Here is a 24,264-nt window from a genome sequence, read left to right on the forward strand (position 1 = left end):
AAGACCACCATAGAAAAATATGGACAAAACTAGTATTATCCAATGGAGACATCTCTACCACATTAGAAGAAATGGAAAGAATATGATCACTTTTGACACTGACAATATTGCTAGGCTAATTACCACCTCACTAAGCAGAGAAATTAAGGCAGAGAGGGTATGCTCATGATGATAACCTTTACCCTTAGCAAGCTTTGCATTTTCCCAAGGCTGAAGACAGTTTAGCCCTGACAAATCCAATCAGCGATATGCAGGCATAACCTCCAGAGATAAGCTCAAACTTTTAGGATCCAGAGGGTGAAAGTGGACTGCAATAGGTCACTATTAAAATATATACAATATAGCTTGTCCAATGCTGAAATGGCACAATTGGCCTGAAGTCACTTCAAAGTCTCCTGGCATCTGCGTCTTTCCCCAATGGCTTTGTGTAGTAAAGTGTTAAGTTCTCCTGACCAGTTATGTATTTAAGGCTGCAACTTTAAAGTAAGGAATTGCAACCTTAGAGCAAAGCTGCTATTTTGAGAATTTTAAACCATTATTGACTCCTGTCAGATCAGTTTCTAGACTTATTGACTCAAGAAGTAAATATAGACTGAGAGAAAGCGAGGTCAAGTCAATATTTATCTTGCAGATCAATACATTTTGATACTAACCAAAAATTAAGCTCAATAAATGCATATATTATATACAGCAAGGTTAGGAGAGATCCATTCAGAAAAATTGTCAATTTGAAATTTCCCAATGGAGTCTAACCTTTTGGATTCAATTTCCATTAGAAATTTGGTCCCTTTAAGGCTTCTTATGTGATAGTGATCACTATCCCCTGTCACCCAATTGGGTTTCCAAACATGGCTGAGTAGCAGTGAAAGAAAAAAGGAAGAAAGATGAAGTGAGAAGTTGGTCACAGGAGCTCGATTACGGTATTGGGAGGAGGCTAGTGAGTTATGGCAGTGCACAGATGTGCCAAAAGAAGCAGGATGGGGACTAGAGCAAATATGTAATGTGATATATGTAATGTAATACTGTAACGAAAATATGAAGAAAGGATGGAAGAATATGGAGGTGGACTTGTGGGAAGATATGGCACCGGCTAATCACAAGAGGGCTCAGGAGTTTTGCTTTGCAGCAAACAGCGTGCAGCGGTGGTGCACATTATGACACACCGTGGTTCTCAAAGGATGTTCATTTGCAGTTGTTCCCGATGCAGCCTGGCAGCATACAGCACCAATATTCCTGTAGCTGGGAATTACAGTTTGTTGTTTCCAAGTATCCCTGTACTGCTTGTTTTGATGCACACCTGTCACATCAAAACCACTCCCCTGCCCTTGGCTTGGCCGTCAAGAGCTGCTCTTCTGGTTCTTTGTGGCCCTGTAGCTGGGCTGGGCAAGTCCTGGCCTCTTCTGAAGGCATCGCCTGGCCCCCTTGGGATGTTACAGTTTAGCTTCAGGGGATTAGGCCAGTTTTGAATGCACAATATCAGGATAGAGTAGAAGTGAGGACAGAGAAGGGGATCTTCACTGCAGGAGACCTAGGAAGCTGGGATTATCCAGCACTGCATGTTGGTGGCTAGTGGTGGTGAGCACTTGTCTCTTCTTTGTTCCCTAGTCCCTGTACCTGCAGTGCCACGTCTGCCCCATGCTGCAGGACCCCGAGGACAGATGGGGCCGCCCTGGCGTGGCAGCAGAGCGGGCTGCACGGCACCCAGCCTCCTGCCCGGGGCCAGCTGCAATCTGTCCCTGCTCCAGCCTCTGATGCGCTCCCTATTTTGAGGACATTTTCCTGAACATCTTTTAAGCTATGAATCTACCCTTTGGGGAAGACACATGCTCTAATGAAATGAATTTCAAACGTGTGTCAGGGTATATGTGAAAGATTTTTCAAGAGAGTTTTTTTTTTTTTTTTTTTTCTCTAAAGCTTCAGAGCACATCCTTGGATGCTTTTGCGCCCCAGATAACACCAGTGACCTCCCATTTACATAGCGCCTCTCAGCCCAAAGGATCTCCTGACGCTTTGCAAACTTGGCACAAGCTTCTCTCCATGCTCACATATCACTTCACCTAGTGCTGGAGTCCGGCCAGGTCCTGCAGAGAGGAGCACAGCACCTGATCAGCAGTGCCCACAATGCTGCACAGCCACTCAGGGCAGGGAGCGAGCAGTACTTTCTCCAAATGAAACTCCAGGCAGAGTTTAGGCAGGCTGAATGTAATTACCCAGACTGGAATTTGGCCAGAGCACTGCAGGTATAGTGGATACATTCCCTGGAAAAGCTGGGAGCGTGTTATCAGAAGGAAAGGGCATGGAAATGATTGCATGGTTCATGCCTGGTCAGAAAACACTATTCTTGTCTTGCAGCTCATCTGGAAATAAAATAGGTTGCAAAAATAAAATCTGTGCTGCTATGCAGAAGTCTTCCTCACAGATTATTTTAAAGTGAATGGAGAAGTGAAATGATATACTAATTGGTAAAATATGATTTCATTTGAAATAAAGTGGAGAGACTCACCAAATTTAGCTCTGCAAATGTAGCAAAGTATATTTCTCATCCAGCATAAAAAGGTGCCATTTGTTTGATATCAGTTTGATGAATTATTAATTTTATCACAGTTAAGATGACAGCTAATATTAGAATATTGAATTATTAATTTTCAAATGTGGCAATAAAAAACCAGAACAAACACAAACTGAGTCACATTTTAGGTATGAGTTGACTTGCTTACATAATCTGTTTGAGAAAACAGAACAGCAGAGACAAATATTTAAATTTTGCCAAGCAAATGCTTCTACCTTCGAACTTCAGGTATGACTTTTAGCCTTACTTTAGAAATAATATTCCCTCACGACTCACCAATTTAAGTTTATTGGATATCATACACCCTCTCTATCTGTAGGCCAGTACAGTCTCTGTGTAATTTGCTTGGCTGTGAATATGATTTTTGGGTACTCAGGCCAAGGAATAATACGGAAGCATGTGTAACTTTTGTAGAGCAGTCATCCAATTTTAGGATGAGCAGGTTGAAAAATGTAAGTTATTTGTTGGTAGTAGTATCTGGTTTAGTCTTTTGTCACTCTTCTTTTCCTGCTGTTACTTTCACCATTGCTTGTCATGTGACATGGCGTAAATAAGCACTTCAGGGCTTGCTTCCTTAAAAATGTTTCTGTGAGATTTCAGCCCTAAGAGCCAGCACGGGATTTATCTGGTTCCACTGCTGCCCTACAGGCTAATACTGATTTTCCTGTCAAATGTCTTCTTTGCAAATATTCTTCCTTCCCATCTCTCCAGATGAAGATGGGAGCTTCGAAGTCTTGCTTATTCCATGGCAAAATAGTCAACAAAAGATTTCCAAATGTCATACTTTTTTTTTTTTTTTTTTTTTTTTTGAGAAGCAGAGAGTAGTGCAATATTGTCCCTGAATGTGAGCAAGGGTTTGAAAATGGGCACAACCTGTGAGCATCAGGGATGCTGACCAATGTAGGTGGATTTTTGAAGGCAATATTCCCAGGCAAATGAAGAGAAACAGCTGTCTGTCCCCAAGCCTCATTGGGAATTAAACCAGCACAAAGCTGGATTAACTTCTATTAAAGAATGAAAAAAAAAAAAAAAAAAAAAAAAAAAAAAAAGGAAAGAAAAGCCCACAAACTTGTATTCCACTGCCACATATGGCGATTATTTAGACTACAAATATTAGGCAGGGTTAGCTGGTTGGGTACTAGAAAGAGACTCATTTAAGTCACTTATTTTTATCCTGATGAAAAAAATGGGGTGGGGGGAAAAAGCATCTGTCACCCATCTGAGTTTGGAGAGAGCCTGTGCTACGCCGAGAAATGCAGGAGGGTGCCTGAACATCGCCAACGTGCTGCAAGGTTGCACAGAGCCATTGAGGAAGTGCACAAAATGCTGCAAGGCAGCAGGGCAGCCAGCGGTGCCCAGGACGTGTCTGCCTAAGGCCCTCCACTGCTGCCGTACTTAAACCTAAGCACTGGCTGAAAGTGGGAGGTGAGGAATCAGAGCTAGAAAGCAGGTAGCCCTTAAAGTACAGCTTGCATAGGAAGACCGAAATGCATAAATAAAAGTTTCTCACACCTGGTGAACTTGTTTGGTGCCTGGATGGATGTTGACTTACTGTGAGTTCACCTGATAGCTATTGCAGCAGCAAGTATGTGGTAAATATTCAGATGTTTTACAGGTACAGTTGTTACTTATGGTGCAGGTGCATTAAAAATAGCATCTGCTGCAGATGTGTGAATGCTCACAGCAAAATCCAAAACGTTGGTTGAAGTTTTTTTTTTTCTCTGAACAGACTCAGATCAAGAAGAGAAGAAAGTAAGCTTTTCAGTACTTAAAGAGGGCTTATAAGAAAGATGGAGAGAGACTTTTTATGACGGCATGCAGTGATAGAACAAGATGTAATGGTTTTCAACTGCAAGAGGGTAGATTTGGGTTAGTTAAGAGGAAGAAATTCTTCATTATGAGGGGGGTGAGGCCCTGGAACAGGATGCCCAAAGAAACTGTGGATGCTCCATCCCTGGAAGTGTTTAAGGCCAGGCTGGATGGGACTTTGAGCAACCTGAACTAATGGGATGTGTCCCTGCCCACGGCAGAGGGGTGGAACTAGATGAACTTTAAGGTCCCTTCCAACCCAAACCGTTCTGTGATTCTGTGATTCCACAGGTTCCTCTTGATTCAGTGTGTATTGACCAAAGTCCCTTCTGCAGGGAGGTGGTGGAGATGCTTCCTGAACATGATGAACAACTCACTTTTCCACTCACTCCTGTTTCATTCTTATTTTTTTTCTTTTTTTTTTTTGTTTTCAACCCGAGATGGGGAAGCCCGATAGCAACTGCTTCTCTCCTCCAAGAAGAGGTATGGGTTTAACAGACCTTTCTACTTCAGTGTGACTTTTGATGTTCTGAGTCCACCTTGGGAATAGTAGTGAGCCATGTTTGCATTTTGTTCATTTTTGGATTTACACATTCTTGCAGAAGAGACCTTTTCTTACCATGCAGACTAGGTAGCAGTTTAAAATAAAAAATAAAATAAAATAAAATAAAATAAAATAAAATAAAATAAAATAAAATAAAATAAAATAAAATAAAATAATAAAATAAAATAATAAAATAAAATAAAATAATAAAATAAAATAAAATAAAATAAAATAAAATAAAATAAAATAAAATAATAAAATAAAATAATAAAATAAAATAAAATAAAATAAAATAAAATAAAATAAAATAAAATAAAATAAAATAAAATAAAAAAAAATAAAAAACTGTTGGTTGTATCAGACTGAGTTTCAAGATCTGTCTGTCTGTGCACAGCCCAAATCCCAGACAGCTCAGCTCAGTGTTTGTACTATCTAATGGGCATTACATTACCCCAAATACCTATATCTCCCATTCAGCAACTGTTCTCATAGTGGACCCCAAAACCTTTTTAAGGGTTCTCCTCTCCATGACCTATCTCAATAGGAAGAGCTGGAATGAATTGAAAGATAACCCACTCTCGCCACCTTTTAAAGGTGATTCTTAGTATGCGGGTTTGAATTTCTCTGGTTTCACACATTGCTGGTTATGTTGCCTATTATAAAGGATTCAGTAAGACACACTTTCTCCCAGTGGTATTTTATTTTGACACATCTCAAATGAAAATACAGCTCATTATTTTATACAGAATTCAAATATGTTGTCACCTGGTTTTCCTGCATTAAAATACGATTCATTTTTGCTGTAGGTACATAAAAAAGCAGAATGAGTTTGTAATAAGCCTATTTAGTAATTTATTTATGTTTTTTTGTTCATCTGAAAATGGGGCAAATGTCAGGCTTTGCCTTCTTTTAAAATGTCTTTGTGTTCAGAATACAAGCACTCTCTTGTCTGCTCCTGTTGTTTTCTTTATCTTCATAGTTTGGGTTCTCAAGAGGCATTTGTAAATTTTCATAAATGTAGTAAACTTTTCAGAAAAAAAATGCTCAGAGACTTTATTTATTTGAGTTTAAAAATATTATTTATCAAACCTTGTAATAAATCTTATATCAACACTGCAAGGACAGGGTAGCCCTTTCAGATCAGTCAAAAGCTGAAACCTTTTAAAGGATGCAGATTAGGGCTTGATTAAAAGAAAACTAGTATTAGACCATTTCTGGTGAAGTTTCTGCGGGCAATACAGCAGTTAATGTGGGGCCTGCTAAGCAAATCTGTTTTGAACATTTTTGTTCTTTCTCTTTATGAAATATATAATATGTAAATCATGAAGACTTGGCCCAAGTGGGTGTGCCAGTCTGTTAACATCACCTGATCCAGAAGGTGTTTTAAATTATGGGAAACACAAGAGATCAATACTTCTCATGACATCTCTGGCACATCGAAGAAAAAAATAGCAAAATAATACATTTTTGTATTTTAAATTTCAACAGTATCCAGTCCACATCTGAAAAAGCAAGCCCATTTAAGCTTTTGATTAACCAAAACCAACATTGAAGAGGTGGCCTCTGATCTGCACGTTTGAATTTCAGTCTTGGAACAGGCTGCAGAGGCTGGATTTAAAGTTTGAATTTTGTTTCATTTGCAGTAGAACGGAAGAGCTGGCAAGCAGAGACACTACCAGTGCTTTGTGGAAGCCGACATATGAATTTGTTCTACAAATGTGCCAGGGACACACTGATCCAACAGTTAGATCACTTCCAGAAGACACGGAGTTAGATCTCTGAGCTCACTTCCAATTCCTTCCAATTACTATCCAATAAAAGAAAATTTCTGAATAAAGTAAACCAGGTAATTAATTATAGCACTGAGCGGTATCCCAGCAAGAGCTCCCAACTTCAAACATAAAAAAATAAAAAAATTAAAAAATAAGCTAAAATACCCTAATCCTTAGAACAGAGAAATTTCTTCTCATCAGTTTTGAGAACTTGAGGTTTCATATGGGTTTTATATTTGTGTGATCAACTAAAGTGAGACAGAAATAGCTGAAATGAGCTTTAGTGGTAGAAAGGTGGAGGAGAAGGGTCTGTGGGAAGGACAGAAAGAAGAGTTAAATGGGTACAGTAACTTCAGCTAAGTATGTGTAAGGCAGAAAACTTTTGAACATTATGCAGGATGACTCAGGCTGAATTACTGCACAAGAAGAACTTTTTAGTCCTTTTTGTGTATTTTGTATATATAAAAACGCCTTACTCCTAATATATCATGAACCAGAGTTCCTTTTCTGCATTACTGTTGAAGACTGCTAACTTTAAGGTCTGAAGTCTCACCTATGTTTCTATTCTTGAATCTAACCTGTCGATAGCAGACCATGTTAGAAAAAGAGGTCCCAAGGAAAAACACCACAATAGAGGATATATATCAATAACAAGGAAATACAGCAGTAACAGTGGTGTGTTACTATTTATTCTTTGCTTCTGAAAGGATCAGAGGAAATTTGACTGTCACTGTGATAGGAAAAGGGCATGAGAATGAGCACCATCAGGAAAAAAAAAAAAAAGTACATTAAAAAATTCCTCCTTTGCTGGGATGAATACAAGGGAGGAAAAGTGTTCTTACAAAAAAAAAAAAGAAAAAAAAAAGAATTGTGTGGTGATTTTAAGTATGGTGTGAGAAGGAAGGACATATGAGCTGCAAAGAGCGAAACAAAGACGAATTACGTGATGTGTTCAGGCTGGGAGTGTGCTTCGCATGACAGCAGTAAGAGAGGAGAGGTGGAGATTAAAAAAAAAACAACACACAACACAGGATCTGCTTTATTCCAAGCCATTAATGTCACCTAGGTAGTAAGCCTTCCTATGGTGCAATTCATTCATTATCATACGAGGAACTTCATGAAAAAAATCCTTTAGGCATAAAGGGATAACACTCCTGTCCTCATCCTTGTTCATCAGCTTCTTCCTTTTCCTGCTAACTCTCCTCTAGCTCACTCCCTTTTGTACTTTCTCCTCAAATAATCATATTTTTGTCATAGTGATTGCTCTATTGCACAGTATAAACCTTTCATCAAATCCTGTAGTGTTCCTCAAACCTAAAATCATGCTTGGCTTTCAGTCTCTTTTTCCTTGCACCATGCCAGATATGGCTTGCACTCAGTATTATCAAACTGTATAGTCCTTGCTGCTGGAGAGGAACACCTCTGAGCTCACCGACTTCCATTCCCTTGTTGTTTTGTAGCTAATTATATTTTCTGATGGCTCCCAGTTTCTCATGATGCTGCGGACATTCTTTTTTTTTTTGCATTGTCGCCTAAAAATTAGAAAGCTGTCTTATTGTGAATGTTTTAATATCACCATAACTAAACAATTAATTTCCCTTTCCTTAAGTACCGGTGATTACTCTTGAAGAGCAGAATGCTCTGAGCTTTTAATTCCAGTGTAAGGACAATTCTATGATAGGTGGAATAAAGCAAGTAGCTACTTTCAGTTAGGTTGTATGATATGGCATTATCTTACACGCACTGTATGGTTTGGGTGAAGAAGCTACATCAAAACTTATGGGGTTTTCATCATTGTGCAAAGGATCTGAGTTCTTTGGCTACAGAAGGCAGTGGAGCCCAGCAGGCCAGCGTGGGCTGATGCCATCATAGCACCTACTGTACCCTTAACCCAAACCTACAACGACCCAGGGCCATTGAAACACTAGGATCCTATAGGGACCTGCTTGGCCACCCCATTTGGGATCGTTTTTGCAAGATGGGATCTTGGTCTTGTGTGAAAATTGTTGACTGAAAGAATAAAGCTCTGCTGAGCATCGGCTGAGTAGGTTTTCTCCTTTCTCTCCCTTTTCCTCTTTTTTTTTTTTTTTTCCTTTACTTTACTTAAGGAGGGTGGAAAATGATTGACCAGAAGCTGCCCCAGTGCTGGGAGTGTAGGAGCTAGGAAGCAAGATAACCATCTCCTTAGTGTCCTGACCAGCCTGTCTCTATAAGGACAACAAAAAGCAACAGAAATGTCAGAGAGGATGAACAAATTTTCCTTCCCTTCATGTAAATTTTTCTTCCTTTTTTTCCCCCCTTTCTTTTGTAGCTGGAAAAGGTTTGAGATTTCATCATCTTCCTAGGTTGATAGCAAGGCCCTTGTGATCCAGCTGTGAGTCACAATTCCCAGCTGGGTGTCTCTGAAGAGAGGAAAGGATCTCGGATGTGCCCCGACACCCGAGCAGTGCAGGCCAGGAACATCTGTCTGCTCCTTCCCTTTATTCAGACTGTCCTGAAGAGGAGGGAGGCAGGCAAGTAAGAATATGAAAGGCAAAGGATCAACTGGCCGTGTTACATTAGCCAACCTAAATAATTCCTCTTGGCTGTGGAAACAGCCTTCCCATCCAAAGCTGCTTTTTTTTTTTCTTTTTTTTTTTTTTTTTTTCCCCAAACAGGAACAATTTATCTCCACTTTTGGGCAGGTTTCTTGGCCGTGGGCCAGCTCTCTCCATCGCCTCTCCCGTGCTGTTTCCCGGCGCCCCTCAGCTGACCTTACCAAGTGCCTCAGGGACCAAACTTTACTGAATAGCAAAATCAAAATATGCAAATGAAGCTCAGATTATTACATATATAATCACGAAAACATTTTTTCCTACACTATTGCCCGTGCCCAGCTTCCTGCCCTACGACGCTGAGTGCTTCAATGCTGTATATAGCTGTTGAGCTGAAGCACCCGAGGATGGCTCTGAAGCAGGAAGAGTTCAATCTGCAGGCTGGTTTTCCAGACACTTTCTTTCTCATTCTCCGCAAGATAGTTGATATTCCTCCGGATTTTGCTGCTATTATTTGGGTGTCTCTACTTCACAGCGAAGGGTAGATGAATGCCTCATGCAGCCTCTTCAGTCCACTCTAGTTCTATTTTAATCTGAGAAGCCTGTGCTACTTCGATAAATGGGTGCGATTCATGCCAAAAGCTCAGTCTTCCTGTAAAGTTAGACATCTCAGACTGAAAAATAAGTAAAAGGTAAAGCTGCTTGAAGCAGTGCAGGGAGCTGAGTCCTGCCATCAGATGTAGAAGGTATAATGTACACATCCTGATGGGCACTCTCCTTCAAAGGAAAAATAGTGACATTTACTTGGGCATTTTTATGAATGAGAGGACGCATATTGTGAAATCCTACCACCTCAGCAGTTCCACAGGCATTTAAACTCTGAAGCCCAAACTCTCTGCATAGCCAATGACGAAAAGTATGGGATCTTGATGAAGGATATGGAGGAACGTTAGTCTGAACACACCTACTTTTTATTATGATTCCAAACTCTTTTTTAATTTCTATTTTTAATTAAATATACTGTATTTTGATGCATATATAATTAGCAAAATATGTCACTATTATTAGAAATAAAACAATATTTTCCACTAAAATATCCATTTTAAATCTGCAAGGAAAAAAACTTGAACTTCAATGAATTTTGTAATTAATGCAGCTCTGCACAATTTATGATATAGCCAGCAAATAATTGATTTACACAGCAAGTCCAAGCACATAAGGAAACCCATTGCACAAGAGCAGTCTCTGCACAGTCCCCATGAGGTGCTCAGCCGCAGAGGTTCATGAGTTGGAGAGCAAGTGGAGGGGAAGTGTCATCTGCAATATCTGAACAATGAGCAGAGCACCTCACCACAAAGTCAATTACCATTTCAAAGTAGCCATCCTACATGTTCAGGAGCCAGATGTTGGCATTATGATATTGTGATATTAATTTAAAGGGAAGGTCATTTTCTTCTTCTTTTTTTTTTTTTTTTTAATGTTGACTTTCTGGGAATTAAGTAGGATATTTTCAATGTAGTTGAAAAAAGAAGCTACATCCCCCAAAGCCAAATGTTCTTGTTTCCTGTTTGGCTCAAACTCTATCATTTCTCTCTGGAAGAAGCACAAAATGGAAAGCCCAAATGAATCTCAGAGCATGTGGTTTCAGGTAAAGTTCCAGTTCAGCTGATCTTTCTAAAAATATACATATACCTTTTCAGCTGTTTCACTTACAAAGCCTATATATAATTTACCTCTATAAAGGAAGACTAATAGTGAAATAATCAAGTTTAACAAGGAAAATTTGGGTGACTGAGGTTTAGGACATGTAGCATTGACTCTTTTGTTATCTCCTAAATCACATATTTAAATCTAGTTTTTGTGTCTTATGACCAAAATCCCTGCTGACTCCTCTAAGCAGATTGACCTGAGAGTCTCGATGCCTCTCCTAGCTGGTTTGTGTCCTCATCCCCGGTGCCAGGAAAAATCCTTTCCCTCTGTGTTTCCTTGTTAGCAATACTGGTACAGAGGCCAAGGACCGACAAGTTTTCTCTTAACCATAAAACCTTCTCCTCCAGCAGGGAAAAAGTGAAATGATTGACAAAACTTTTGATATTGTTATTTGGTACGGGAAACTGGAAGCCAGCATCCCAGAAGCCTTAAATAGTCTATAAACTATGAGAAGAAAAAGAAAAAAGAAATAACTTTTATTATTATTATTACTGTTATAGAGTACATTTATAATATGTTTCACTTAAACTAATACTTTATAACTGTATCCGCCACTGCATTCACCCAGCAACATTTGTTATTTATCCAGTTGGACATACTAATTTACTTTTATCAAAATACTTGAGAAATAATTGTCTTACCTCTCTTAGGACATGCTACAGGGTTTATTCTCTCCTTACTATCTAAGTAGCTATAGTCATAAATCCTCATGCATTGAAAGCAGAATAGGCTTTATATTCTTAGCAATTTCTTATGACTTCTAGGCTTTTATCCCCAAATCCTAATTAACCATTATTAAAAATAATGTGGTCTTTCTACTAAGTGAGATATACCAGCAGGATAAGATGTGATGTGAAAGTTCCAAGTATCATATAACATATTTTTGCTGCTTTACTTTTCCTCCTTTATTAGATATTTCTAACATAGTACTGCATTTTCATCCAAAGTGACAGGATTCAGTAGCATATATTTTGCAAACTGACAAAACAGAGCCATTGGATTTAGATTTCTAATAATCAAACAGCCGTACTACATGACTGTACATGTCAGAAACTGAAGAAAGCAAATTTATACACAACAACGTGTATTTTGTGGATAGCGATAACCCACCCAAATCTAATTTAATCAAATATTTAAAGAGGTAATAATTAATTTTTAAAGAATTGAAGTGAACCGTAACTAGGAAGAAATGTTATTGTTTATTTTTAATGCCAGAACTGTATTCCTGATGCATTTTTAATATTTTATTAAGGCAGTAACTTTCATACTATATTTTTTCAAGTTTTTATATTTCACTGATTTTTATGTTTTGTTGTTGTTGTTGTTGTTTTTTTTTTTTTTTCAGAACAAAGGTAAAATATTCTAGGAAAGCTTAAAACTTGAAATGATACATTCACTGAGGGAGTTCTGTTAAAACTAATTAAATACAACTAGAAATATTTTTAAACAAGCTAAGACAGCACCTGGCTGTGAGCTGGGTAAGGTTCTTTCAGCCAGTGACTGTCCCCTTTCCATCAGAAACTACTTTCTATTCTGTTTTTGCACAGAACAGAATAGATCATTCTTACTTTATAGAAGAGGTATTTGCAAGAAAGGTTTTAAAGCCCATTGCCTTTTGAACCTGTATTCTGCCCTGCCTTGTTTTTTTTTTTTTTTTTTTTGATGAAGTGTCTCTCACATTTTGAGCCTTTCATACTCAAAACTGTGGAAGCCTGTTTATTGCACTCTGGCTCCAGCCCTAGTTAAAGGTGTGAACTACCAAAGTGGAAGGGGGCACATACACATTAACACTGCTGTGGAAAACATCGCTTGACAGATGGATGCATGTTAAATGGATGTTTGAAGAAAGGTGTTTGCAATAAAAATCTTGAGTATGGCATCAGAGGAAGACCACACACTATTTTCCAGTTTTATTTCTGTAATATATAACGGTCAAGCTTGTTGTAGTCCCTATGCTTTTTACTGTCACTTACTTTTCTGTGTTATTCTCAGGCAGCTTTGCACAAGGGTTCAGACGCCATCTATAAAGATATATATAAATGTATACACTTGCTTATATTTGATATTTTTTACCAATATTTTACATATTAATATCTGTGCATTTAGTTTATAGATTGGCTGTTGTCAAGGATCTTCTATGGAGTACGAAGATCTGAGGCAACATGGTATAAATTGTCGGTTTATTCAATGAACAAAAGGGTGTGAGGATAAATTGAATTTCTTCAGTTTCAGTTACCAATTCTTGATATTCAGGGGATAAAGCAGGTGCTCTTAACACCACCCAGCTATGGAATTTGTAATATGATGTACAGATATACCCTCATTTGGGATTATCTGTCTCTGAGAGCTGAAGTGTTTAAATACTGATTGAGAATATACAGACGGGATTAGGTACAGCCAAGGTCATGAAAAATTCTTTTTTTATTTTTATTTTTAAATTTTTTGGGTTTTTTTTTTTTTTTTTTTTTTTTTTTTTTTTTTGCAAGCAGCAAAGAAGCAGACTGCATATGTGTCAGGGAAGTGGAGTTGCAGACAAGAAGATCTCTCCATATCTGCTGCTAAGGAGGTTGGAGCCCTTAGCTGTTCCCTGGACAGATAATAAGACTTTTTAGGCAGAGCACTGCATACTCTTTGTTCTTTCTTTGTTCTTTTCCCAAAATATTTCTGATTCAACCATTTCCTGCCTACAAAGGGAACTTTTGTGCCTTCTGACTTAGGCTGAATTAGTTTCTCTTTAGGAACAAGCAAGAGTGACTTTTTTTTTTTAAACAATTTCATAATTGCTATTTTTATTTGTTTGCTTCTTTTAGTTTTCAAATATCCAGTCTAAGAAACCTTCCACTTGTGATTATCAAGAAAAAGGTGTGAATCATAACTACATAAAGTTTGCAACCTTTAGATTCAAGTTTGTTTATATAAATTTACAAGTATGAAAGGACACGTCATCAGACCTTGGGGGAAGAGAACCCACCCAAATTGTCAGTGATTTCACAGTCTGTAACTGGTTTGTTCAGCCTTATTGAGACCTCCTTATAAGCTGTTCTTGTGCTATGACAATAGATTGTTTGCAGATTCTTAAAATGTCCCGACTTGATGGAGAAAAGGGCTTTTTTTTCCTTTGCAAATAACACTTGACTTCAAGAGGAACATTTGAGGCTACACAACCACAATAGGAACATTCGCACCCACAGTATGAGTGGTTCAAAAATCCTGTCGTCTCTCTCAGGCCCAGCTCCAACAAGCACTTACACACATGCTTAACTTTATGCACACGAGTAATCCCATTGATTTAATGGGATTATTCCCATATGTGTAGTTACACACACATAAGTGTTTGCAGGATTGGGGTCTATTTCTCTTGCAATGGTTTGAAACCTATGGAAGAAAATACTGTATGCAAGTTAGATATTATTTAATGGCCACACATTACACATGAATATTTCTGCTGAAATCAGTGAGGCTGTGCCAGTTTGTGCTGGCTGAGAAACTGGCCTCTTCTGTTTGAAGTGCACACTCTCTAGATAGCCACAACACATTTGTGACTATCACAGCATAGAAAGGGGAATGAAGAAATAATTACTAGTAAAAATACCAGGAGAGAAAATTCTCCATGTCTAGAGGCTACTGTATTCTAAAACTCAATTTATAACTTGACAACTGCATTTAGAAAATGTTCCACTATGTGTAGGATATTCCGCTCTATAATGCAATAATTTCCATCTATTTCAGATATGTAGAAAGGTTTACCTTATATATATATATAAATCTGTATACACACAGATGTATTGCAGAAAAGTACTTCCAAGCATAAGAAAACTATGTATAAATATAGATGTTTGCATGCATGCAAACTTGCATGCACAGGATGAGCGCTTTGACAAAAATAAATTTGGTAAAAATAACTGAACTTAGAGTTGCCTCTGACTTGGATAGTTTACTTTTAATTTGAAATTCTGCAGCCAAGATATTTTTTAAAAATTTAAGGCAAGTAACCATCTGCCATAAATGATAGAAATTGAATATAAATAAAATAGTACTTGTAGTACTCCAATGGAAATCACATGCCAAACTTATCCACAGTCTAGGCAGCAGGAACACTTTTAGATGTCAGGAACAAAAGCAGGGAAAGGAGTTGGTTTGGCCAGGACATGTTTTGCTGTGTGTGGTGTATCTTCTTGGCTGGCCTGAACAACATTATTAAGCAATTTGGGCTGGAGCATCATTATGCTCTATGAAGAATTTAAAGAAGATCTTGACTTGAGTGTGTTGCAAGAGGAGTCATGCTGTGCCATTGGGTATAAAAATAAAATCAGTCTTATGCCACTGGCACATTCGAACACCTAGTGGGATATGCCGGGCATCAATGTTCAAGGTTTTATATAAGGTAACAGCTGCTTTGGTCAGGCAGTTAATTAAATGTGTTAATTTTCCATACAACCAACAGTAGTGACAACAGATCAAAGTGGGATTTTATGACATTTCAGGGTCCCCTTATGTGATCACAACGATGGATTGCACCCACATCATCTTTCACATCCCTTCACTGAATGACACTGCCTTTCCCCTTTGGAAGCGGCTTCAGTCAGTCTTTAACTCAGTAAATAGTGCAATGGTAATGCTTTGGTACTACTTACTGAATATTGCCAGTTGTCCCAACTCCAAACTTGAAAGGCTGTTTGGGCTTATTCCCATACTGATGTTGGTTTAGTCAGAAGATGCATCAATTCATTCGCAAGGCTCAAGTATTTTTATTTTTCTTACTCCTGTCTTTCCTTATTAGAAATGTTCAATGAGCAAATATGTAGAGTGGAAATAAACTAATAAAATATTTTTGCATAAATATTGTATTCATCATATATAAAATTACAGAACATTATTTCCTTGTTCTTGATAGTTCAGCTTGTTGCACAACATTGCAAGACGACAAATTCAACCTTGTCTGTAACATTGCTGCTTTTATAACACAATAACTCAAATGCATCCAGAAAGAGAAGGTAAATGGGGACGATTCATGGAAAAGACTAGAAAATATTTTTAGAAATATTGGACTGACAAATATGCAGCCTGAATAATATAAATGAACTGAACAGGTTTCCTCACCACCAAATGGATAATACGCCATGAAGAAATGTGGAAGAAATGTAAAGTGCCAAGTTAAGCATATAAGGACTGACCAAAAATGAGTCATACTCCCACACATTTGGCTCAGAATTTGAAATATTTGTTTTTAGTTGATTGGGTAGCCACTAAAAGTACATAGTAAGTTTTGTTTGAATTTGATCTGTCACTCTTTTTTGATGGGTGACAATGATTTTATGACATATGTCACATACTGTCACATCATTCAAAACACATTAAGTCATGCTCTATACAATCATTTCTGAAGGCAATAATGCTATTCAACATGACGTGACATGATGAGATATAACGCAATTCAACAGCTGAAAAAATAAAGGGAAAATTTTGTAGGTGTGACATGGATTCCAGAAATTACATTGTAATGAATCTTAGGAAGATCCCAGGAGCTAAGTTTTCAAAATAGGTCCATTGCTTGACTCGTGTCTTTAGGAGGATGAGATATGAATTACTCCATGCAGGAAGGCAGTTGGTAGACACTACAGACATGATAGCAGTCTGTCATTGGGCTTGGTGGCACAAATTAGTTCTTCAGGAAAAAAGTGTTGGAAAGAAGAATCTTATGACAAGACTTGAACTGCCTATGGCTTGAAAGGCTGTATATCTGTGGGTGGCTTAAAGCATTTAAAATGTCTGAAGTCTGGAGAGATGTCCTGAGTAGAACCCATTCAAAAAAGCCAAGTTTTTGCTGGTTGTGGTCTTCCAATATAATTAAAATAAAGATGTCAGCAGTCTGTATGAACTCTGCTCTTGTTTCCTAAAGATGATTTTCTTTCCTGCCTTAGGACTATCAGGATTACAGTGTTTGTGTTGTATACGGTGTCATGATGTTTGTTATTTGTCCCTTCATCTGCAATTTGTCCCCAATTGCAATGAAGCTATCCTACTTATATACTCAAACAACCTTTGGCTAGATCAGCAGGAAGATACCTCTTTTTACATGCCAAAAGTATCACCTAGGCACAAAATATAAAGTCTGACAGAAGGATGAAAACTGCACTGGAAGATCCCAAATTCCTCAGCTAGCCAGGTTGCACTATAAATATTTTCCAAGTCAGTAAAACTTCCTTAGCCATGCACACACCAAATATCATGTGCTTGCTGTGCACAGCTGAGTATTACACAGCTCCCTACCTACACCTGTGTGATCAGAGTCTGGATACTGCAGAATCAGAGTTGGAAGCTGAAGACTACCCACACTGAAATTCTTCTTTACCTGCATACCTGCAATCACTGACCTGAATTTAGATTTCTTTTTTCCTAAGATAATTCCCGAGAAGGGATTCTGTGGCTGGTTTCTCCTCTTTTGAAGCTGATATTTTCTTAATCCTTCAAAACTTCCATTGGAATTTTTCTGGCTTCCATATCTTAACAATAAGCAATATAGTCCTCATACACCAGTGCATAAGATACAACTTCAGTGGGAGAATCAGAATAGCTGATCACTAGGGAATTAGAGTTCTCATGCATGTGGGAAGGGGGTCAGAAGGCCCTTTGACTTCAGCCACTAATTCTTAGATTTGTTGCTAACCACTGGACATTGCAAATGAGGCACATAAGACCATACTCATAAGACCTGACATGATGTCCAAAAGGGTTCTTGTGGCTCTGAATCCAAACAGAAAGATGGACCCAGCTTGCTGAACTTATTTGCCACCCTCTTTTCCGAATTTTCTATTGACTTTCTTCTTGCATCTCTACTATTATTCTTTTGGCCTAATTTCCCCTGTTAATTGTCTTGAAAGACATCCTTGATGTTTGGAGTTTCACTATGTGCTAGAGCAGCTGTGAACAGATCTGAGTAATATCCATTGCCCCCTTTCTTTTGTGACTTTTTCCCAAAAAGAAACCAAACCCCTGCAGTTCTCTACCTATCTCTTCAAAATGCTAAGTAATTTACAGGCTGACTATCTTGAGATTCTTCCACCATTGCTGCATAAACCAAAGAGAAACTTGTTTAAATTCTCACTTCATTACCACACCTGTTGGAAATCACTGCTAGAACCTAGGTGTGAAAAATGTGTCTGTACTATACCTAGGAAGAAAAGCATACACACCAGCCTCGATGTAAGTGCATCACCACTGCTATAAAACAGACAAAACTACTTTGGTGACATTCACTGTTACGGTACGTTGACAAGTTCCCATTTAATTTACTACATATGGTTCTACATCTCCATAGCTACTCTCGTGAATTCATTATTCATTAAATAAGTGATGAATTTACTCAAATATTGCAGCCACATGGTCGACACAAATGCATTCTAATATTATTAACACGTTGCCAACTTGCAACTCTTCGAAGTCTGAGTAAATGTTTTGACAAGAAGAGGCAGCAAGAACAAATAAGTAGTAGCAGTCTAGATGAAGTTCAGCCATAGTTCTAACAGCTTTAAAGTCTTAACAGTGTTTTCACTGGGGCAGTACCAGATAAATTGCTCTTATGTGTGCATACAAGAGACTAAAATTCCTTTGAAAGTTTATAATTTCTCATGGGAAAACACAACATAAAAGTTACTTTTACTCATAGAAAAACAACACCATATTTTCCTGTCAACCTTTGCTGTTGGGAATTTCAAACTTTTTGCATTTTTTCCCTGTGATTCTTTGTCGACCCGAGGGACAGGCGTTTACAACATAATTTACTTTCAGCGCGTCTCTGTAAATCATTGTAATACTTTCTATGGCTAGTAAGAAAAAAAAAAAGCACTCTCAAGTTGGACTGACAAACTACTTTTCCAAGCCTTCAACAGGAAAGTAAAAACCCCTCTGTTTCAGGGACATGGAGAGATATACAAAAGGAATGCATTTTACAAGACTTTTACATGAATGTTTGTATTTAGAGGTTGTAATATTTATTGGGAAATATTTATTGAACTGTATTTACTTGCAGTAAAATATACAGAATACATGGAAAATAAAAAGTGTCTGTAACACAAAGGAAAAAGCACCAACATCTTATTGTTGTAGAAGGCAGTATTTTTTTCTTACTGTTATTGAGATCTGTTGTTGTCACTGTTGTTGTACAAGCTTAACAGCGTTGTCTTGGATTAGGTGATTTAAGCATGGTCTGTTATAAAAAAAAATAAAGCTGGAAACCTGTAGAGCCTTTCAGCCTCACTTTTTGAGGCTGCTGCTAATATCAAGGCTCATTCAGTTTTACATTAGAACTTGATGACTTGCACATTGGTTGAACCTTCACCTTTTACAACCTTAATGGGGATTTATTAGCTATTTCACAGTGTGTAAATTTGAATCTAGGTCAGATGAGGAAGAAAAATAGGGCAAATCTGGGCCTTAAGTATAACCTGCATATAATATATCAGGATAAAAAAAAAAAAGGTGCAAAATTAAACAGATGATTAAAAGTGTCTAGAGCAGTCATAGTTTGAAAAAAGAGCTTGATAAATTAGGGGTGTTAGTAGGTGGCTTTTTTTTTTTTTTTTTTTGAGTTCAAACCCAGGTGAATGGTGAAAGTCTGGTTTCCACACAAATTCAGCAGATTAAGGAGTTAAAATAGCTTGTTAACCTGTTTCTGCTAACTGCTCGCAAGAGGAAATGTAACACAGGTGTGTTTGATATTCACAAGATTAAAGCTTTTGTCTACCATCAAATGTTCACCACATTAAAGCTGTTTTAATGAGGTACTGGAAGATAATGAATGTAAGCCTCTAATTCACTGCAGAAGAGACAGCTTGTCCCTGCTCTGACCCTGCTGCAGCCAGGTATCTACAACTACATATTAGTCACACATAGACCAAGAGACGTGTGTGAAATGAAATAGCCATTACCCGCTGCAGTTCGCATCTGCCAAAAATGGATCTGGTTCAGGTGCCAGAACTTTTCTGCTCAATGTCCTGGAAATCTGTCCTCAGATATCCCCAGTATGATGGTAGCTGTCCCTTACCAGCTCTTACAGGAAGGCTGCCTGGAGGAGGAAGAAAAAGAGAAAAAAGAAAAAAAAAACATAAAAGGCAGACACAAGGAGGAAGGACTTTTACAGTGATTAAGGGAAAAAATAGATGCAAATTAATGTTATTGCTCAGTTATCACTCATCCTGATACTTAGAGGTGCTTAGAATGTCAATAGCTGGAGTGAGTAAATGTTGGAAAGGGCTTTCTGGTTCAGCTAGTTTTGTACCTAATGTTTGATGGATCTACCCTCCCTACTAAGAGAAGGTATGTTGCCTGTTTAGTTATTCTTAATAGAATAAGCTCCAAATAAAAATAAAATAAAGATCCTGAAAGGTTCTCCAAACCAGATTTATTTTGGCATGCATATGCAGGAAACTATGTACTGTAGCAAGTTTTAAATACTGTATTTGGACACTAATTCTCAACTGCCGTCATCAGTTTGCTGACAGCCATCTGCTTGGACCCTGCTCCTTCCTCCCGTTCAGCACCGCTAAAGTAAAATATTGACAGAAACAACTTCTGCAGCAAAAGTGGAAAAGTTAATAACATAACTGAAGTCACACAGGATTTTTCTTTAATGTTCTGGAGCTCTCCTACAGTTTTGTTTTGCTCAAGTCTTAATTTAGAAGTGTCCCACCCACCCTAAAAATAGGAGGTTGTATAGCCTGCTATCTTTAGATGAACAGGTTACCAAGGAGAAATCTATCACCATAAGTGCCTACCAGATAGTTCATGTGACTTAATCCTAATGAGCAGTACACGTGCTCCCAGAGAAGCTGGCACGCTGGGAGGTGCGTTGTCAGTCAGTGCAGGGAAAGAAGTTGTCACGGCACGGCTGTTGCTGAGGCTGCCGAAAGCTGCAGTAACACGTGCAGCAGATTGTTAAAATTCAAATTTACCTGTAAAAAGATTTTGGACAGTGATGTAGAGAGCCTGTGCAATCCCTTACATTGTGCTTGCAGCAGACTGCCAGCTTGATGCTCTCAGAGCTGCCTCGGCACTTCCAAACAAACCCTGAGCCTCGCTGGACTTGGATATTTTTGTTCAGATCATGGTTTGTGATGTTCCCCACCTGAATGAGTCTGAGCTGCTCCATCTCAGTATGAAGCAGGCTCTACCTTCAGCTATTTGCAGGAAATGTCATTAAAGCTCTTGCACACAGGGCAATGCACAGTAGATGACTTTGCCACTTTAAATTTATTTATCATATCTATTTATAATACATGAATCTTTTATATTTTATGGCAATACCATTGCTGTTTGTAGATTTACATCTCTTATTAAATTTCACACACAACAAAACACAATGCTATAGAAATATATAGCCCTACAAACTGATTCAAGACTTCTAATGCAAGTGGTCTTACCGTCTGCAATATTCCTTTCTAAATTGTGCCATTACATCCCACAAATTGACTTGCAGTGAAAGACAATTTCTTTTTATTCTCTTACAACTTTGTAGTAGAAAGGGAGAAAGAATCTATCCCATAAAGAACAGAGTAGTTTCCATGCTGAACTCTCTACCACATACATCTGTGGCCACAGATCTGCAGATACATATATGTCCAATCTGAAATCAGCCTTGAGAGTTGATGAGTATGTTTTTTTTGTTGACAGGATCAGTGGTAAATTTATTGGAAAAATAATGCCTTTGGGAAGATCAAAAAAAATAAATTAGAAAAGTTCCATTGTCAAGTGGAAAATTTGAGTAGTGATGCAGGGAGGGTAACAGAAGCTAGGAATTGTTTGTGAGTGAAGACAAAGTCTCATTGTCAAAACTAACATCGGAAAATGGCAACATTACTTTTTTTTTTTTTGAGAAACATTTTCAAAATTTGACCTGTTTTTTCTTCCCATAGTACAACAGTAAGTCTGTTCCATCATTCCCAGGCAGTGCATTGCTTTCCAGTGCCTGCATATTGTGCAGCCCTGCAGGTGAGTGTGTGGTGAAGGGGGCAAGCACCACATATCTGCATTGGCAGGGCAGTGAGATGTTTCCTTGCTATTCCCGCTCATTTCTGCCTTCCCCATTTGCACCACTTCCCCACTCTGGGCTAACCTTCCCAAACCTTGCTTAAAGTCCTTTATGATAGTCTTCCAGGCACCTCCACCTCTCTCCAGTGACCCTGCAGCTCTCTTCATCCCCAAGTACAGCAAAGTCAGATCCCTGTGTCTCAAATGCTGAACCATGTAGCTAGAAATTCCATTTCTGCACCACAACCTAAACCACAAAAACAACACGTCATTCTTAAGAAGCTCTTAGCCTGATAGGTAAGGGTTCTCTAAGAAAATGCAAGTTATTTTAAACAGCCTGCCACAAGTGTGGTGAGGATGGCTTACCAGCCTTATCGGTCTACCTTGTAGGTTCTTTGTTATGGTCTGTAGCTGGAGGTGCTGAGGCATCTTAAGAAAGCCACAGGCATAAACCACATAAAGAGATTAAAGATGTGATTGGGAGAGGCAGGAGGAAGTGCTCCTGTCTTCTTGTGTACGTTCTTCTGAAGGTACTTGCATCTTCTACGCAGGCCCATACATTTCCAGAAGTGCCTTTAGAAATATCTGTGTGTTTTCCCAAAACCATGAAAAAACAGCAAAATCCAAGCGGGGAACTGTACTTACAGAACCAAAATCAAGCATGATGGAAAAACTATCCAAAGACATCGTTGCTCTTTCATAGTCATCCATTTTTCCTACTATTTCTCTATAGGGAAGAAGCACAACAGATTGCTGCCTCTTTGCACATTGGCGGAAGGCTTTAATCCTTTGTCAAGGCTTTCTCAATTAAAATCACAGTTAAATGCTGTAGGATTTAGCTACACATGTTAAAGAAGGTACGTTTTCTCTAGCAGCCATTCTCGCTAGTTTTTCTGTTGCAGTGCTATGCAGCTTCATGTGCATATTTATTTTCAAGGTCCAATTTCTATTTTAGAAGTCACAGCAAGTTCTGAGACAATTTGGAACTAAACTGTTGTTGTTGTTGTGGGAGATTTCTTTTGTACCTGAAGTAACATTTTATTAGGAAGGAGGATGTGGAGGAAGATGTATTAATTTATTTTGATAATATTGTTAGAACTGGTTTGAGCTAAAAAACTTATTTTAATTTGCAAAAATATATATATAAACAGGGCATTAATGATAAAGAAGTCATAGAAGTTATGAAATCCACACTGCAAAGTATTTTGTTTCTACAACATCTCCAATGCAAATGGTGAACATTCACTTAGGTTTTAATTCCTGACATAGAAGAATGTATTTATTATAAAATATGTATGGGAAATAACAAACTTTCAGAATGGGGTTATAAACCTGGTCTAGGTCCCACAGATAAATTATATAATAAAGGAATACAATATCATACATTTGGGATATTAAAAGAAGCAAGTATGTCTTATACAGAAGTCCATCTAAGGAAGACTTTGTTGCCTGTTGTGACGTGGTGACATCCGAGAGATCAGGACACTTCTCTCCCATTAAGAGCAGTTGCCAGAAGTACAGAGCACAAATCTCAGCATGCTCCTGCTGGCACGGGATGTGGCCTGTGGCATTCATCAGCGTCCATTCATGACCAGTGCCTGGCAGGGGAATTCCTTGCCATAAAGCTGTGGTCATGAGTCCAATCAAAAGCTACAAAAAAAAAAAAGAGAGGAAAATTGGTAAAGGTCTTTTCTATATATACTTCTCACTGAAATGTAATATCTTCAAACTGCTTCTTGGTGTAGCATCTTTGATGCCAGCATTTATGTCAGATGAGTCTTCAAATCTGACAATTGACGTCACTGGAGAATCTACAAGATTTCTGCTAGCAAAGTCTCATAAAATAGACCGTCTATTTTCCCAGCAAACCAAACTCTTCTTCCTGACTAGCATAAGACATAAGCGTGCGCCCAGTTCTGTATATCCATATCTAATTGCGAGGTCACACCTTTCTTTAATGAGTTTGCTAAAAGTTTATAGCAAGTTTCCTCAGTGACACAGGTAGGGTTTCATTGATCTCCAGCTGGGCTGTCATTAAAGAGGATGGGGTTCCAATTTCTGATTAATGAAAATTATAATTATGTACAGATAATGGAGAGAGAGACATGTTTCCATGTTACTTTAAACAAAGAAGAGTTAAGGCCTTATCTTAACTATGCATTGGCACTGCAATGCGAAATGGTCATGCAAAATTAATTTTTAATGTGTTCAATTTATATTAAAAATTTCTGCAAGTGTGTGAATTTTTTTTTTCTAAGGCTGGAGTGCTACTTCATTTACAATATTCCCTGAAGGTGTTTT

General features: G+C 38.2%; 1 long non-coding RNA gene across 1 annotated transcript in view; it reads right to left on the reverse strand.

Annotated features, from left to right (window-relative positions):
* Positions 1–20,619: 20,619 nt before the first annotated feature.
* LOC106041018 (uncharacterized) overlaps positions 20,620–24,264 on the reverse strand; it is a 271,322-nt gene continuing 267,677 nt past the window's right edge. The window contains exon 4 of the long non-coding RNA XR_010832309.1: positions 20,620–23,613. This is a non-coding gene — a long non-coding RNA (uncharacterized lncRNA). The remainder of the gene's footprint in view (positions 23,614–24,264) is intronic.

The sequence above is a fragment of the Anser cygnoides genome, chromosome 6 (assembly GCF_040182565.1).
Source record: "Anser cygnoides isolate HZ-2024a breed goose chromosome 6, Taihu_goose_T2T_genome, whole genome shotgun sequence".
NCBI lineage: Eukaryota > Metazoa > Chordata > Aves > Anseriformes > Anatidae > Anser > Anser cygnoides.